General features: G+C 39.1%; 1 long non-coding RNA gene across 1 annotated transcript in view; it reads right to left on the bottom strand.

The window, feature by feature from the left end:
* Positions 1 to 215: 215 nt before the first annotated feature.
* Positions 216 to 19,096, bottom strand: part of LOC123612586 (uncharacterized) — a 29,388-nt gene continuing 10,507 nt past the window's right edge. Inside the window, exon 4 of the long non-coding RNA XR_012503735.1 lies at positions 216 to 17,114. This is a non-coding gene — a long non-coding RNA (uncharacterized LOC123612586). The remainder of the gene's footprint in view (positions 17,115 to 19,096) is intronic.

Raw genomic sequence — 19,096 nt, 5'->3', positions numbered from 1 at the left:
TTATCTATTACCACAGAGTATAAATAAATACTAATTATTTTGTGTGTGCTAACATTATATTCCTTGACATCTAAGTGGTAGTTTAGAAAAGATTTTCCTCACATAAAAAGACCAAGTTAATCCAGACAAAATTAAATATATATAATACATGTAAATATAATTATATAAAAATTATTTATACATAAATGATATAATGGATTATCCACATATAAATGGTGTATATTACTTACATATAATGATATAGTATACATAAATGTTTACATGTTCACAAATCATCTTAAAGTGGTCATGCAGAATTCAATAAAATATCTTTGTATTACAAAAATGTGAAGAAATTAACATTCAGGTATATAACATGATTCTATAGTTGGCTTAAGGACTGGGCTCCACTCGCTGTCAGAGGCTCGCTACCAGATATTTTGCAAAATTATCACTAAATTAGTTAACATCCATCACCACACATGGTTAAAAATCTTTTATTTGCCTCTGTGTCTACTATACTCATATATACATTATAAATACATATATTTATATAATTTATAAACAACTTCAGTGTCCCATCAGCAAGTAGATAACCAAATCATGTATGTCCAACCATAGAATATAAGTCAGCAATAAAAAAGGAATAATCTGCTAATAAACACAGCAGTAAGGATGAGTCTCAAGATTCAAAAGATTGTGTAACCAAGCAGGACCTGTGAGGCCTTCCAGGATCAGGACACCCCCACCCATATCCTCTGCTGTAGCTCCTCTCTGAAGTACCCAGATAATAGTATCTCATGTATATGTTCTGGGTTTTTCTGATGCTAAAAGCCACCACCAAAGGGAAGAAATGAACTACTTGATGATCGAAAGCGTGTAGCCTCCAGACCTTCTGGCACCTGGAGGTTGATGGTGTTGACCTGGTTACCGCAACATCAACCAGAGAATTGTGCCTGAGCTGATCACGCACCCTGCAACAGCCCCGTCCTTTAACTGGCCTTTAAATATGTTTTGCTGAAACCCTTCAGGGAGTTTGGGATTTTCTTGGACATGAGCCACCCTGTCCTCCTTGCTCGGATCTGCAATAAACCTTTCTCTGCTCCAAATTTCAATGTTTTTTTGACTTCATGGTGTGGCAGGTACACGAACCTGCCTTCAGTAACAATTTCATATCGTATGATGCCATGATATTAAGTCCAGAACTGGCAGAATCTATAGTAATGGAAACGCGATCAGTGGTTGCCTGGGTTTGAGGATGAGGAAGTGCTGATAGCAAGAAGTGTGAGGATGCTTTCTAGGATGAAGCAAGTGTCCTGTACGCTGATTGCCATGGTGGTTACTAGTTTGTAGACATTTGTCAAAACTCACAGAAAAATATACTTAAATTTTAAGCATTTTATTGTATGTAAAATACCTCTATGGATTTGGTTTAAAAACACATCCCTTTCCAGCTACTGTTTTATTTCTCTGTCCCTCTTTACAGAAAAACTCCTCAGGAGAGTTATGTGTATTCTATGTTCCATTTGTCTCCTCCCATTCTGTTTTTAAACCATTAAAGTCAGCCTTCCACTTCATCACTTCCCTGAGATCGCCTGAGTCAAGGTCATCAATGATTTCCACATGGTGAATGTCATGGTCAATTTTCAGTCCTCTTTTTGATCCATCAGTGGCATTTGTCATGCCAACTATTCTTTCCCTCTACAAATGCTTCTTCCCCTCATCTTTAAGGACACATTTTTTTTTTAATTGACGTATAGTCGATTTACAGTGTTGTATTAGCTGGTGTATAGCAAAGTGATTCAGCTATACTTATATATTCTTTTTCAGATTCTTTTCCATTATAGGTTGTTACAAGTTATTGAATATAGTTCCCTGTGCTGTACAGTAAATCCTTATTCCTTATCCACTTTATCTGCAGTAGTTTGTGTCTGTTACTCCCAAACTCCTAATTTATTCACCCCCTTCCCCTTTGGTAACCATAAGTTTGTTTTCTATGTCTGTGAGTCTGTTTCTATTTTGTAAATAGCTCATTTGTATCATTTTTTAGATTTCACATATAAGTGATATCATATAATATTCTTTCTCTGACTTACTTCACTTAGTATGATAATCTCTAGGTCCATCCATGTTTCTGCAAATGGCATTATTTCATTCTTCTTTATGGTAGAGTAGTATTCCATTGTGTGTGTGTGTGTGTGTGTGTGTGTTTGTGTGTCACATCTTCTTTATGCAATCATCTGTCAATGGACATTTAAGTTGCTTCCATGTCTTGAGTATTGTAAATAGTGCTGCTATGAACATTGAGGTGCATGTGTCTCTTCAAATTAGAGTTCTCTCCAGATACATGCCCAGGAGTAGGATTGCTGGATCACATGGTAAGTCTGTTTTTAGTTCTTTAAGGAACCTCCATACTGTTTTCCATAGTGGCTGCACCAAACTACATTCCCACCAACAATGTAGGAAGATTCCTTTTTCTCCACACCCTCTCCAGCATTTATTACTTACAGATGTTTTGATGATGGTTATTCTGTCAGGAATGAGGTGATGTCTCACTATGGTTTCAATTTGCATTCCCCTGATAATTAGCAATGTTGAGCATCTTTTCATGTGCCTGTTGGCCATCTGCATGTCTTCTTTGAAGAAATGTCTATTTAGATCTTTCTGCCCATTTTTTGATTGGGTTGTTTGTTTGTTTGTTTGTTTGATATTGAGCTGTATGAGCTGTTTATATATTTTGGAAATTAAGCCCTTGTCGGTTGCATCATTGGCAAATATTTTCTCCCATTCTGTAGGTTATCTTTTTGTTTGTTTCTGGTTTCCTTTGCTGAGCAAAAACTTATCTTTGATTAGGTTCCATTTGTTCATTTTTTCTTTTATTTCTTTTGCCTTGGGAGACTGACCTAAGAAGACATTGCTATGATTTATGTCAGAGAATGTTTACCTATGTTCTCTTTTAGGAGTTTTATGGTGTCATGTCTTATTCTTAAGTTTTTAAACCATTTTGAGTTTATTTTTGTGTGTGCTGTGAGGGGGTGTTTTAAGTTCATTGATTTACATGTGGCTGTTAAAGATACATTTCTTGGTTCTACTCCCTCTCAGTCTTCTTTACTGGTTTGTCCTCATGTCCCCAACTCTAAATATTGGAGCACCCTTGGGATCAGTCCTCAAACTTTTTATTTGCCCTCCTTCTGCTGGGGGATCTTATGGAGACTCTTGGCTGTAAAAATACATCTCTACACCTATATGCTGCTGAAGTATACATTTGTATCTTCAGCTCAGGCCAGTAGCCTGAATTCCAAATCTGATTTTCCAACTACCTACCTGACATCTTTACTTGACTGTCTAAAAGGGCTCTCAAATTAACATATGCTAAATGAGATAACTGATTTCTGAATCATCCTCCACGAGAAAAATGTTCTCTTCCCATTGTCTTCTCTGACTCAACTAATGGAAACTCTCTCCTCTGGTTTTCTTAGGCTAAAAACCTCACAGCCATCACTCTTCCATCCCCCATGTAATCAATCCGTCAGCAAATTTGTCAGCTCTATCCTTAGGATCTGTTAAAATTAGCCTACTTCTTATGCTTCAGCTGCTACCTCCCTGGTAGCGAGCCACCATCACTTCTTGCCTGGACTGTGGCAATATCCCCGTAGCTTATTCCTCTGCTTCTGCATTTGCTATCCTTGTAGTTTCTTTTCAACACCAATTTTATTAAAAATTTAAGTCAGATCATGTCATACCTCTGCTCAAAATACTCAGATGGCTTCCCATTTCATTCCATGCAGAAGTAAGAGCTTTACAATGGCTTACAAGATCCCCCACGATCTGCTCCCATCTGATCTTATTTCCTGTTTCAGGCTTTCTACCTCAGGGCCTTATACTTGCTGTTTCTTCTATCTGAAATGCTTTTCCCCCTGAAAACCACATGCCTCACTCCCTCACTTTCTTTGGGTGTCTTTTCAAATGTTATATTTTTAGTGAGGCCTTGGCAAATCATAAAATAACAACCGCCTACCCCTCACCCCTCATCTCCTTCCCTTGCTTTATTGTTTTTTATAGCACTTACTGGTCATCTGACAGTCTTTATGTTTACTTACTTATATTGTCTGCCTTCATGCTCACCCTCCCCCCACCTCCTAGAATATACTCTTCAGGAGGGTAGCAACTTTAATACACTCCCAATAAGAGTATAGTAAATAGTTGAGTTTAAGTAAATCAATGTTTTGACCATAGTAGATATTCAATAAATATTAGTTGAAAGAATTAATGAACTAAAGATATTTATCCTTGGACTTGAGAGTACAAGTAAAGTGAAACAGCCAGAAATGCGGTTCCAAGTGGTGTTAGAAATACGTAGATAACCTGGTAGACCAGATTTCCCTGAGATAAGGAGGGCGAAGTGACTGGAAATCTGTATAAGCAACATGTTCCCTCAGAACCCAAGACCCAGGTCAGTCCCTGTGGTTCTAGTAGAGGTGACAATGATCAATGGAAGATCTTCCAGAAAGGGAACTTTTGCACATTGAAAGCAGTACCTGAGGATCAGTGAAAATGAATGGAAGATTCTAGCTTCCATAAGCCCCCACTAACCAAAGTCATTAGTTGCTCTTAAGAACACTGCAACTTTCCTCCAAGGAAGAAAATGTGTCCAGCAGGTATGATCAAAAACCACTTAAACTCCTTCTGTCCAGGAATAGAACTTGACAGAGTCAAATTCACGTACAATGTTAAGGGAAGATGTATTAGAGTTCTGCTTAATATGAAGATTGTGAACAAAGCCATAATGGAGAAACGTAGGCAGCTTCGGTCATTTTTGTCCAGTAGATGGAGCCAGAGTAGGAAGGAAACAGTCTTAGACAGATTGTGAAATCTCACAAAGAGGGGATTTGAATTGGGAATCCACTGTGGATTCCAGCCCCTGAGAGCCCATTCGGCAAGCAGCCAGGGCTGTGTCTCTAGTCACCTGGAGTGAGGGGAGGTGATGAACCCCACGATGAACTCATAGATTATACAGCAGAGAAAAGCAACGTGAAATGGGAAGAAAACCGGTCTGATTTTAATTTGAACACCAAGGGTTTGTTTTTGCAAGTGTGCAAAACTTTGAACTTTAGGAACCAAGATGGGATGGAGGTGGATTTGTGATACTCTTTGGATTAGAAGTAAAAGATTAATAGTTATTTTAAAATTATAAAACTAGCCTTTATATTCTAATTAAAGCCGTAAGGGTGTGGTTTTATGGTGAACACGCATGCACTAGAGGCAGAGAAAGCAAAAGACGTGTAAAAAGAAGGCTTGCGATTCTAATTAATTGACGAATTAATAACCAGACTCATAAAATTTCTGAAAAATTTGACCATTGTGATGTTCATAAAATTGACTGAATTACAAATATTGGATTAGAGTTCATGGATGCGCTAATACTCTACCACGTCTAAGACGGTCGCCACGCATCATCATCATAGCAAACCTCAGAGACAGAAGTTGATGATTACCCCAAGATTAATGCGACAACTGATTTAAAATGACCTTATGTACCGCTACTCCTCTGATGTAAGCTCCTGTCAGTTACCAAGAGTCACCTGCCCCCTTGATTCTTTGAACAGGATTTGTGGGTTTAACTGAATAAGGATACATTTCTAGAGAGAAGGGAGCTGGGCTTTGGGGAGTGGGATGACATGGTGTTGGTGGAGAGAGAGTGGCAGGAAGGGGCCCAGGACTCAGTGAGCTGGGACTCCCAGGGCTGCCCCTCTCTTATCCGCCTGGTGAGGGAGGGCAGGGATCATATGCGCCATCCCCTCTCTTCATCAAGAGTGGAGAAGAGAAGGTCCCAGGAAATCTCATATGATTGGCTAGGCTGCACAAGGACCTCCAGGAATGTGAAATGAGATGAGTCAATGAGGTTGCACGCTGCTCTTTGGCTACACTCAGTGGGTGCAGATGCAGTGGAGGGTGGACAGCTGGATTTAACAAGGTTAGGTTGCGCCAAGAGAGTAAAGTTCCACGAGATGGACCAGGCAGTTTAGAGTATGTTTAAGGAGATGGTTATAATGTTTGACCACTGAATTTCAGTTGGATAAGGAGCTCGATGAGGATGGAAAGTCATAGGCCCAGTCAAAGCCTATTCTCAGAGCAGGGCTATAGAAAGGCCACAAGAAGGCTAGGGGGGACCTTGCCCTGATGGCCTCTGACAGCGAGTGGAGCCCAGTCTCTAAGCCAGGGATCCAGAGTCTTCTGCCTGAAACGACACTTGGGTCCACTGGCTCATTCTCATCTTTCAGGCTGTGGTGAAGCCTCTGTGACTTCCTCAGCTAACATAGGTCCTCTCTGCTGCTCCCGGCCACATAAATAAATAAATCATTTTATTTATTTGCTTACATGTTTATTATCTGCCTTTTCCACTAGAGTGTAAGCTCTGTAAGGGCAGGGATCTTATCTGTTCCATTCCCCACAGCATCCTTAGGACCCGGCAGACACAGCAAACATATTATAAATATTTGCAAGATGAATTAATCGACATTCTGGGTCAGTTAAAGTGCCAAGCACTGCACTAAGGTTTTTACATACATTTTCTCCTTTATCACTCCGGAGATGAAGTTACTACGAAAAAGCTAAAGCTTTTACGTAATTTGACCAAGATCACATACCAAAGCTGAAAATTAAAACCAAGTCTTTTTGATTCTAAAATCTCTGCTCCCACCTTAACAACTTTTACAAACAGATAAGTAGTTTGTAAACCAGGCAATTGTGCTTTCTGCTAAGATTTTCACAAAAAGCCAAGGTTAAAAATAGGAGATGTGAGGAAACTTTTTATTCCTGCTGGTCCTAACTTTTTATTACTGTTCTGACATTTGTTCATGTGCCAGGCATTCCATACAGTTCAAAATTAAATGTGCTTTCTGATATTGGGTTCAAATTTCTTCCCAAGATCTTCTTTAAGAGCCACCAGCTCTTATTATATACCTCCCTCTTCTTTTCTTCTTTCTTTGTCCACAGCTCATTCTCCCTTCCAACTCACTACCTCCTTTCTTCACTCACTGAGCACATTGAAAAGAAAGATACAGAATTAGATGGAGTTTTTGTACTATTACAAGGAGGAAGATCAGGTGTTGGACAAGTATAAAATAGTCAAACTTTGATAAAGAGGGTTACTGAGAGGTAAGAAAAGTAAAAGAAATATATATATGTAAAACGCACACAAAAATTTATATCACCCATAGAGACAGATCTAGGACCCCAGAAATAGATGTGTAAGTGAGAAAGAGGACGTGGAGAAGAAGAAAGCCAACAGCTAATGACCCATATACAAAAGACATAATGTGAAGCTGAGAAGGAGCTTGTTGCATTAGCACTTGTAACAAAAACATGATTCAGATTCTGTCATTCTTCAATGAAATGAATGTCACAATGAAGACAAAAACTAACAAGCCAATAGAAATGAAAGACTCAGCTTGAAATCTCAAGTTTTCAGAAATAATATTCTTTTATTTGCATCTCCTGGCACGGCCGCAAAAAGTGACTCACACACACAAAGTCCAGAAAGGAGCTAAATTATAGTGCTTAACAAGAAAACAATTATTCCTGGTCTACTCTAAATTGTCCTTAAATAAGTGAAAAGAAGGCCAAGATCGAAAAATCTTTCTTCGCAGCCTGCACAGAAAGCCCAGAGGAGGCAACGGGCTATTTGCCCCAGGGTGTGTCTGAAATGGGGTGAAGCTTGAATATTTTGTACTTGTTCAGGTTAGGTGGGGGCACAGCCAGGCCTGTGGTCCCTGGGAAGTCTGACTGGGGACCAGGCTTGCTCTGTCTTCTTACCACCAGCTACATGCTCTGCAGTGACAGGCTTTGCAGGCCTCAAAGTGTGTTGTTCTTTGTGAAGCTGAAAAGCCAGAAGGAAGCTGAGGACATCCATCCCCGCCCCACACCATTCTCCCACTGTTAGTCTGTAGGAGTAATGCTAATGCCTGTAATATTCCATCCTGCTGCCTGAGGCTGGGGTGTTCCCATCAGCTGAGGAATGATACTGCAGAAGGGGGCTTTCTGTTCTCCATGCCTAGGGGGTGGGCGCACGTCACTCACATTCTCCAGAATCCAAAGTGAGCAGAGGTAATTTCTCCAAAATTATATCTATTTTTTAGCTTTCTTTTTTTTATGCTCTTGAACTGATTCCAGTAAAATAAATGTTAGCGTTTTAATTTTTTATTCCTCTTAAGAGTGAGCTACCTTTGTTTTCTCTCTAAAACGGAAAGAATAAACATTTAATAATTACTGTTTGGGATAATAGAGCCGCTCCATTTTGAAACAAATTCCAACTGGATCAAAGATCTAAATGTATAAAAGAAAATCTAAAAGTACTAGAAGAGGGTGGGGAGGGTATATAGCTCAGTGGCAGAGTGCAAGCTCAGCATGCATGGCATCCTGGGTTTGATCCCCAGTACAGAAAGAAAGAAAGAAAGAAAGAAAGAAAGAAAGAAAGAAAGAAAGAAAGAAAGCTAATTACCTCCCCCCATGCCCCCCAAAATAGAAATAAAAGTACTAGAAGAAAACATGGAAAGGATCTCCATTAAAAACAATAGACTGATCATATGCTTTTATCTTCCCTCCCTGTGGTAGGATAAATAATGGCTCCCAAAGATATGTCCCCATCCTAATCCCCAGAACCTATGAATGTTACTGTAAATGACAAAGACTTTGCAGATGTGATTAAGTTAAGCCCCATGGAATAAAGGGATTACCCTAAATTGTCTGAGTGGGCCCTAAATGCAACAACAAGCGTCTTCACTGGAGAGAGATATAGGGAGATGTGTCACAGACACAAGGGAACGCAGTGTGACTGCAGGGGTGCAGATCAGAGTGACGCAGCCATGAGCCAGGGAATGCTTGCAGCCACCAAAAGCTGGACGAGCCAGGGGCAGATTCTCCCCCAGAGTCTACAGGGCAACGCGGCCCTGCCCTCCCTCACTCACCTTGATTTCAGTCCAGTGAAACCATTTTCAGATTTCTGGCCTCCAGAAATGTGAGAGAATATATTTTTGTTGTTTTTAGTCACCAATTTCATGGTAATTGGCTTAGCAGCCCTAGGAAACTAATAACACTTGTGGATCCACCCAAACAGCACCAAAGCTATAGTTAAAGGAGAGAAAATGATGTAACTCATCAAGACAAAGAGAACAGCAGGAAAGAATTTTGATGAATTTTTAGAAGGTGGAAAAAATGAATGAATGAGAGCCAATTTACTTATCAGAGTAGAGAAAATTGCAAACATAGGAGCCTGGAGAAAAGGTTGTGAAAGAAATAATCGAGTGATTTCTCCCAGAGAGGACAGCACAGGGTCGCCAAGCACCGCGCAGGGGCAGGAGTGGGGAGTGGGGCTGAAACTGGAGGCTGAGTGGAAGTAAGAAGCGACATTGGGTCCCCCTCCCCACACTTGCTCCATAATGGTCAGCCAAGAGTGAGGTGTATCCGTGTTTCTCTCCTCCCTGACCTCAGTCAGTTCCTCTGATCTCACCACCATGTGATCCTTTCTACCCACATTCCTTCTGTTGGAGAGAACTGGATCACAAGGTTCTTCCTGGAGGCAAGGGGGCTGGGGGATGTCCCACAGGGCCAGGCAAGGGCTTTCTCACAAGCCCTCTGCACAGTAGAAGGCAGGCATACTTTTTGGCCCTGCCACACTCTCTAAGGCACATCATGCTAAAATTTCAGAACACCGGAATAAAGATCCTAAAAGCTTCCTGAATGAAAAAACAGGCTACCCCTTGTACCTGGATCAGCAATCTGCCTGGCTTCAGCCTTTAAAACAGCAACACAGACTATTAGAAGACAATAGGGCAACACCCTCAAAATTCTGAGATAAAACTTCTCATAACTGAAAACTTTATATCCAGCCAAACTCCCACCAAAAGTAAGGGGAAAAGAAGGCATTTCAGACATTTTCAGACATGCAAGTCTTGAATAATCTGCCTACCTTGCATCATTTAGGAGGAAACTACCAAAGAGAGTAATACAACACAATGTGGAGTAAACAAGACAGAGGAGGACATTAGAACCAGAAAAAAACAGAGGATGCACCCAGGAGAGTGGCAGAGGGGAAGTCCTCAGATGATAGATGTTTATCGCACCTGGCAAGCAACCATCCCTAGAACAGAGGCCTGTGCAAGTGTGGAAGGGAGACATTTAAGGAGAAAAACAGAACTGATAGATTATTTAATGTGTTTGAGAACTTGGGCAAAAATTATTACTAAAAGTCTGCCAAGTCAAAATATAGTGATGGGATGTAGAAAACTAAGCAATTTGGCCAGGGGTGATTAGCAAGTGTTAATGCCAGGAAAAGCAGAAGGTTAAGCAAGAAGATATGATTGAAATACACTACTTGGTTCAGTGGTGAATAATACTTGACAGTCAGTTATGTAAACACTGACTTTCGACTTAACTAGACATTCTGATATAATTATATTGGGAAAAGGGGAGGAAGGGAAGGGGAGAGAGAGCTGGATAAGAAATCAAAAGCCTCAATAATTTCCTTTCCAGGATTATAACCTATACATATTTTTGACACATGTACAAGGATTTATGTACAAAGAACCTCACTACATCACCAGACAAGAAATAGGAAAAACAGAGACAATTTAAATATCTGTCAGCTGAAGGCTGGTGAAAGAGATCATGGTCAAATGGAGAACAATGCAAGCTCTAAAAAAAGCTAAACAATATATGCTGACATGAATAACCAGATAATGAAAATGAAACAAAGTGGAGAGAAGTGAGTTCAATACACTACTACTTTGGGGAGTGGACTAAATATATGAATCCATATGTTCACATGCACAGACACTGAATCTTATGTATGTACAATTTCTAGAACGATACACAAAGAATTGCCAACAGTGACTACTTCTATGGACGGGAACTATGGTCAGGCCAGCGGGAATGGGAAAATACCTACTTTTCACTGTCCACCATTTCGTTACTTAAAATGTTAAGCTAGTAAAGCTATTGCCTATTCAAATAAATAATTTTTTAAAAGGAGAGAAAAGCCAAATTGGCAAAAGGAAGAAAAACAGCAACAGAATTGGCCCCCTTGAAATCTCAGCTTAATAAACATCATCTTAAAATCTCATTTCAGTACTTTTTTAGCATTTTCCTCTAGGTGGCAGCAGCTGCCTTTTTTTTTTTTTTGGTACTAGCCATCTGTCTAGCTTTGAGGATCAGTTCAACAATAGTGTTTGGAAGTCTTATTTTTCCTTTTCTTAAGAAAAAATTTCTTTAAATGTTTAAGTATATATTGATGAAATGCATGACTTGGAAATGTTACTGAGTATTGTTGTGCAACATCATCACCATCATCATCATCATCATCATCAATTTAAGAGCAGGTTACAAATTTGAGGAAATATAAAATAGACTGGGAAGATACCAAAATGATGGGAATGATTATCCTTGGGCAGTAGAAAAATTAATAGATGAATCTGTTTTTCTCTTTGTGCCTTTCCAAATTTTCTGCAATGAACATTTAAAAAAACAAAAACCTTGTTTATCCTCCAAGCCTGATAGGCTTAAGTGTTATCTGGTACCCAAACATTTCCAATATCACTAAACTCTTTCATTTCTTAACTGTGGAATGAGAATCATGGCAGAAACTTTAGGCACATTGTAGGACTATTAAAGGAGAGACGGCGAGGATAAAGGATCTTCTTAATATAACTCAAATCCAGAAGCAGACTTACTGTGAAGTTAATAAAGCTTATGTTTTTATGTTTCAGGAGAGCCCCCTTCATTTGCTCTGATCCTTTCTAAAACGTTATATCTCATTTTGAATCTGTAACTTTGTGTTCTTTTCCTTACAGGGGCTATAACATGTCCAATTACAGAACCTGCTATACCAAGATCCACCATTGTCAAAGCACATGAAAATACTCTTTGACAAATTTTTTAACATCCTTGGGTGAGACAGTCTGGTTATACTCTATTCTGAGGGGATATGGAGGAAGACTTACAAGCTCCCCGCTAAACAGAGAGGCCAACCCTCACGAACCCTTGCACCCCTGTTGCCTAGCACACATCTGGTGCATTTCCGGTACCCGGATACCGTTGAAAGCACTGTTAAATGGCAGTGAGTTTTCAGGGAGAGGTAGAAGGCCTCCTAGTTACTTCCTTACTCCTAGAGTAGTTGAGGGTAGTCCTTGTGGAAGTGTTTCTGGTGGCTTGCTGAAAGGATGCTCCCCTCTCAAATAAACAGTGGTTCAGGGCCACAAATGGCTGAGTTGAAGTCCATTACGTATATATGCTGCCTCTTCTTTATCCATTCATCTGTTGATGTGCACTTAGGATGCTCCCATATCTTGGCAATTATAAAGAATGTTGCTGTTAATAGTGGGATGTATGCATGTTTTTGAATTAATTCTTATTTTGTGGTTGGCTTTATCCCTTTGATAACTATGTAAGTTTAAAAAGCTAAAGCTCTAAACATTCTCAGTAACAATGAACAGTACATATATGTAAATTTTAAAAGATATGTGCAGTATATTCTGTATACGTATTTACATGCAATATGTTGTATATGTGCAGTCAAATTGTAACAGTTCTACCTAATAAAACTGAAAACTGAAAAAATAAATGAACAGGGCTTCAGAATGACTCCTGGTCCTCGGAGGAGCCTGTGGAACCGGTGAGTGGATCTGCCAGGTGAGTCATCCTGGTGAAACAGCACAGGTTGACTCTGTGCCAGCTGAGGAGAAGGACCCCATCTCCCCTCTTTGAAAAGAGGTACCAGCATTTTTATCTATGAAACAGAGAAGAAAAGAAATCTGGTATGTGACTGACTGATAAACTCCTCCAATACAGGAATGCAAACTGGCATGGTACCCCAAAGGAGAAGAGTAAGAATTAAAAAGTCAGGGGCCATATGACCCAACGCTTTCACTTCTGGGTTTATACCCAAGAGGAATGACAGCAGAGATTTGAAAAGAGATTTGTACACCCGTGTTCATAGCATCATTACTCACAACAGCCAAAAAGCAACCTGTGTCCATCGACAGACGAACAGGTAAACAAAATGTGTATACAAATAATGGAATATTATTCAGTCTTTAAAAGGAATGAAATTCTAACACATGCTACACTGAAACTTGAGGACATTATACTAAGTGAAATAAGCTAGTCCCAAAAGGACAAATATTGTATGATTCTACTTATTTGCAGTGTCTGGAGTAGTCAAAGTCATAGAGACAGAATGCAGAACGCTGGTTGCCAAGGGATGAAGGGAATGGGAAATGAGGAATGATTATTTAATAGGTACAGAGCTTCCATTTTTAAAGATAAAAAGAGTTCTGGAGATGGATGGTGGCAATGGCTACTGAACTGTACACTCAAAAATGACTGAAATGGTAAATTTTATGTTATATTTATTTTGCTACCAAAAAAATGCCTAAAGATGGAACAGGAAAGTAAGAAATGTTTCCTTACATTTTAGCAATATCTTAACAAGAAGAAATTGGATGTTTATTCCAGAACTGCCCTGTAACAGAGATGTGAATTATTTGTGGATGTTAATAATGATTGTAGGCATCTAATAAGTCAGGGACTGTGCTAAGGGATTTATGTATATTATCTTAATTCCCAAAACTTCTGAGGTAAGTACTTTTATTATGGTCATTTTCAAGTTCAGAAAAGTGGCGCTTAGAAAGTTTAAATCATTTGCCCGGGGTACAGGGTTAGTGCATGGTAGAGCCTAGGTTTGCCAGATTTATTACTGTTAAGCACATTGCTCTGTTCAGATATGGATTCTGCTTTTTCTAATAAAGAGTTTTTTGATTGTCTTAGTCTTAATATTTTGTCCTAACCTTAAGAAACCCAAACACTTAAGAAATTTCTGAGGATAGCAATCTGAATCAGGAGAATCCAAATAACGTGGATAAGCCAGAGGACAGAAGAGTTGAACAGCACTTATTACAGAAATGTCCTTAAAACAATGCCTTGGCAAGCAGTGCTTCAGACTTACGGTGGAGGTGGGGTACTCAAGTCTAAAGCCAGAGGTGAGGGGACTGGAAAAGCAACAATGGCCAAATACTCATTTTGGTGTACAAAGAATTCTGTAAAATAATTCTAAAATACCACTTTATTTTTTTTTTAATTTTCAGACTTTATAACTGTAATTTCTGACATGTTGTTCCACATTAAGGTTTTTAATAAGCATACACTGAGCAAAACATTTGAACCAACGAAGGAATTCAGAGATCGTAGTCTGTTAATTTACTGGACTCCATCTTCCTCAAAAGAATTAACTAGATGTGCTATTGTATTTGCTTTTCAAATGCATATTAATACACACACACACACACACACACACACACACACACACACAATGGTAGAGGAAGCACATGCATTTACCTCTGCGACCTCCCATATGGCCATCGGGGTGACAGAAAAAAATTCTTTAAAGAGGAGATAATAACTGGAATAGGAAACAAGAAAGTGTGCCATCAGCAGACCAGAAGTTCTGAGAAATTTCTGAAAGGCAGAAGACAGATGGGTGGACTGAGAGAAAGTGTATCAGACACTGCAGGCCAGGGCACAAGAAATGAGCATGTGTTTTCCTAAGGGGGCCCCAGAGGGGAGCTCACAGTCAACAATACAGCGATGGGCGTGGGACAATCCTAAGTGGCCTCATTAAAAACCCAGGCTCAGTGCCTAGGGACAGCCGGGCCCCTTTCCTCTGACCTGGGCAAACAGAGCCTGGCAGCTGAGACTTCTGCCCTCAAGCTAAAAGCCAGCCCCACTGCCCTCTAGAAAGCAAGCTCTCAGCCAGAGAGGGTTCCTGGTGAGGATTTTGTGGCCTCAGGTATACAAGATCATGACAATGAAGGAATTCTGGATTTTGACAACAAACTCAGAGTTCACTGTACTTAAATCAGACTTAAAATGCACCTCCCCCGCTCCATCTGGAAACCTCTGGTTCCCCGGCCTGCTTGCCTGCTCTCTGCCCACAGGAAACCCTACAGAGAAGCCTTCCTGTCCACAGACCCCACCTACTAACACTAAAACTGCTGTCATTCTATTCAAGAGAAGAAGCTTCTTGGAAAAACAAGTCTAAACAATTAAAAAGGAAACCCACAAGCTACCTACACTAAATTAAGGTGTTTGTTTCGTTCACTCCTATAAATGGACAACAGGGAACATCAAACTTGTAAGAAAAAACAATGTTAAAGGAAAGCCTTGGAAAAACAAATAACGGAGGCTGAAGGAAAAAAGATAATCCAAGCAGTTAAAGAGAATTTTTCAAAACCTAATCTACACCTACACACATATCAATCATATTGCTAACACCTACATTAGCCACTTAAGAAAATTAATATTTAAAACAATTCCAATAAAAGCAATAAAATGCTAATTAGCGTCATCAGAGGAATTTATAATCTATTGCATGCATAGGACAATTACAGTTTGTGATGAAAAGTAACAGTCAGAGAACCTGAAAGAGTTCTTGGAAACTACAGATAAAAATTTCAGTGGAATTGCTAAATAATAATATAGCCATACAAAAAGATCAAGTTGGTTACCTGGGAGATAGGAAGTAAAATAACAAAGAATACGAGAAAAAAATTAAGACACGTGGAATTTAGTACTACGAAATCTAATATTTTTCTAAATGTGATTCTAGATGGTAGAGGGACTATGGAGAAAAAGAAATAGTCAAGAAAATAATGAAATAAATCTACACTAAAGAGTTTTTGGATTAACAAAGCCCATCAATTACAGAGCAGGAAAAACAAGCAAACAAAAGCACATCTAGACACCTTGGTGAAATTTTAGAACTCTGAAGAACAGAAAGAAAACCCTAAAAGCTTTCAAAGAGGGGAGTAGTTAAAAAGAATGACAATCTGACTATCATGCAACTTCTTTTCAGCGATACTAGTATCAGAAGACAAGTCACTAATGAAACAAATATGTTTATTGAGTGTATACTGTGTGCTAGACACTATTTTAGGTCCTTGGAATATGTCAGAGAATCAAACAGACCAAAATCCTACCCTTGTGAATCTTGCATTCTATTGGCAAAATGTCTTCAAAGTTCTAAGGGGATAAAATGAAACTTAGACTTCGAAAGCTGGCCAAACTGTCCATCAAATGTGAGGGCTAAAAAAGACCATTTTACAGCATGTATTGCAGGGCACCAAGCAAGGGGAACTGGCAGGTCTTGCTTGGAAGACCGAAACTCCCTGACGGCTTTCAGGCAAGAGGTTTTAAAAGCAACATTAGAGATGGGGCGGGGGGGACGTGGAGGTCACAGGAAGTGTGGTCGGCTCACGGGCGTTCTTCTGATTAGTTGGTGCTGCGGTAACAGAGTGATGTTTCCCGAGGAATCTGAATCATCAACCTTCTGGTTCCAACCAGTCAGGAGTCTGTGCTTGTGGTCAGCTTGCCGTCACCATCCTCCACCAGGTTAGCGGGGGGGTGGTGGGGGGCTGACTTCTTTTCTGCAGAACAACTTAAAGCATCAGATTGTTGTGTGTACCCCTTGAGGAGACATGAGGAGCCCTGTGACTGTTTTATTGCTGAACTGTTTAAGCTGTCAGTACATCTCTTGCTTGACTGCTTTTCTTTTGTTTCTGCATCCTCACGTGTCTAATTAGTAACCGCTTGAGTCTGCTCTTTGGAACTTGGGGAAGGCCTAGGAGACGAACGCCTTTTTCTACAAATAAGAAACGGGGACACAGAGAGGCTTATGTATCAGGGAGGGCCCCTCAGGGTCCTACTTGGTTTCATTCCCCCCCACCACCTTTTTTTTGATACTCTTCAATCATGAGAGGAACAGGGCATGACAAGAAAGAGAATAAAGTTTTGTATGGAGAAGTTAATCATAAACTCAGCAGGAGAACTCTGTTTCTTTTCCTTTTTTTTTTTTTTTTTTTTTGGAGCTCTGTTTCAGTCCCCCCTCCTGTTTCAATTTTCACCAAATCTTTGAGGGAGTGGGGTGATGACTGTTCTGACTACTTCCTGTTGAAACAGGGCACCGTTCTGCCTTAGTTTGGGGAATGAACACTAAATTGGAAGTATTCCTGAGTTCCAGGTCTTGAGTCCCAGTCTTGCATGATTAAGATCTTTGCCCTTTGGTCCACTGTTTCGGGGCAAAAGACCTAAGCAGAAGTAGGAGGGGGAGTGACAACCAGAAATTTAATAAACCTTGGAATAAATCTCATTCCCTGCGGAGTTCAATCTTGAACCAGTCTGGACCTGGCACTTCTAAGGGGAACTTGTTACAGCCAGGTAGCCAGTTGCCTATTTTTAGACATTCAAGAATTCAAAAGCTTACTTCCTACACAAAATAAAACAAGACAAAACAAACAAACCTCAAAGAAACAATCTAACAAATCGCAGCCCATGAAAGAAAACAAGAAGCAATGCTTTCTGAGTAGGAGCCAGAGGAAGTGAAGAAATCAAGAAAAGGAGTAAAGGAAGGAGGGAGGGAGGATCTATTTGTTCTTCCAGCTTAGAAGAATCTCATTTAAGCTGCAAATGTTTCATAAATAAGTTTACATTTCCTTCTCAAAGGAGGATCATCCAACTACTCAGTCGATAATAAGAGCTGGTAGTTTTAGAGGACCTAAGTTCCTGGCACCATGCTGAATGCTTTATACGGACTGGCTCTTTTACTCTTCAGAAGACTTTTAGTTATAATTACAGAGAAAAATGTAAATATATTAAACCTTGATCATGCACGTATAGATATATAGATACAGATATATCTATACATGAGAGGTGTATTGACAGATGGACACTCATATAACTGGAAGTCAAAAGTCTATCTTACACTATATATAAAAATAGATTTTAAAAAAATTTATTCTATATAGTACAGGGAACTATATTTAGTATCTTATAATAACCTTTAATGAAAAAGAATATGAAAACAAATATATATGTATATGTATGACTGGGACATTGTGCTGTGCACCAGAAATTGATACATTGTAACTGACTATATTTCAATTTTTAAAAAAGTCTATCTTAGCAGAGGAGGGTATAGCTCAGTGGTAGAGTGCGTGCTGAGCATGCACGAAGTTCTATGCTCAATTCCCAGTACCTCCATTTAAATTAAAAAAAAAAAAAAAAAAGAATGAATAAATCTAAGTATCCCCAAAACAAAGAAATCATAAAAAAAAGAAATGCAAATACTTAAAAGAAAACCTATCTTTTTTTTTAAGTTTGTCTTAATAAAGAAATCCAGAAGTAGAAATTTAGGTATATTATTTAAAGTTACTAAGACTAATTTAAAATATAATTGTTAGAAAAATTAGAACTATAACATAACTATATTATAAATAATATAACTAACACAAATTAGGTGGTGGAAGGATACAGGGAAGTTGCGAGGATCTATAAACACAAGAAATTGTGAGGATCTATAAACACAAGAAATTGTGAGGATCTATAAACACAAGAACTTGCGAGGATCTGTAAACACAAGAAATTGGAGGATATATAAACACAAGAAATTGCTCATCTTTCCTAGGCGGAAGTCAGGAGATACTTTCTAAAGCTGAAAAATTGAGAAATAGAGCTGTAAGCATATAATTTTAAATTAAAATGGCAACTGCGACATAATGGAGCAACAGTAGCTGTTAACAGAGCTTATTTCTGAAGAGCAGCCTGGACCACATGGTATGGAGATTATAGTCACTGTATACTCCTCTGTGTGGATAAAATTTTTTTCTTATTATGTGTGTGTAAAACTGCCATAAAAAGTAACAAGCTACTTCAACAATAATGAATATATTAATATTTTGAAAGAGTGGAAACATGCTTAATTAATCTTTTCTACAAACACAACCAAATGTTTCATACAGGTATCTGTAATTGAAAGACAAGCTGCTCAGACACAGATGCTAAATATCTTCATAGGCTCATGGTTTTTAGGATAAGATAGTTTAGTATATTATTCACTTGACTTTTTTTTAATCTTTTTTTTGGGGGGGGCAGGTAATTAGGTTTATTTATTTACTTTTAGAGGAGGTACTGGGGATTGAACCCAAGACCTCGTTCACGCTAAGCATGCACTCCACTCCTTGAGCTATATCCTTCCCCACTACTTGAGTTTTTTAAGTTGAAAAGAAAAAGC

Source organism: Camelus bactrianus, chromosome 33 (genome assembly GCF_048773025.1).
Source record: "Camelus bactrianus isolate YW-2024 breed Bactrian camel chromosome 33, ASM4877302v1, whole genome shotgun sequence".
Classification (NCBI taxonomy): Eukaryota; Metazoa; Chordata; class Mammalia; order Artiodactyla; family Camelidae; genus Camelus; species Camelus bactrianus.
Note: the sequence above shows the minus strand (reverse complement) of the source record. Positions and strands in the feature narration are given on the sequence as shown.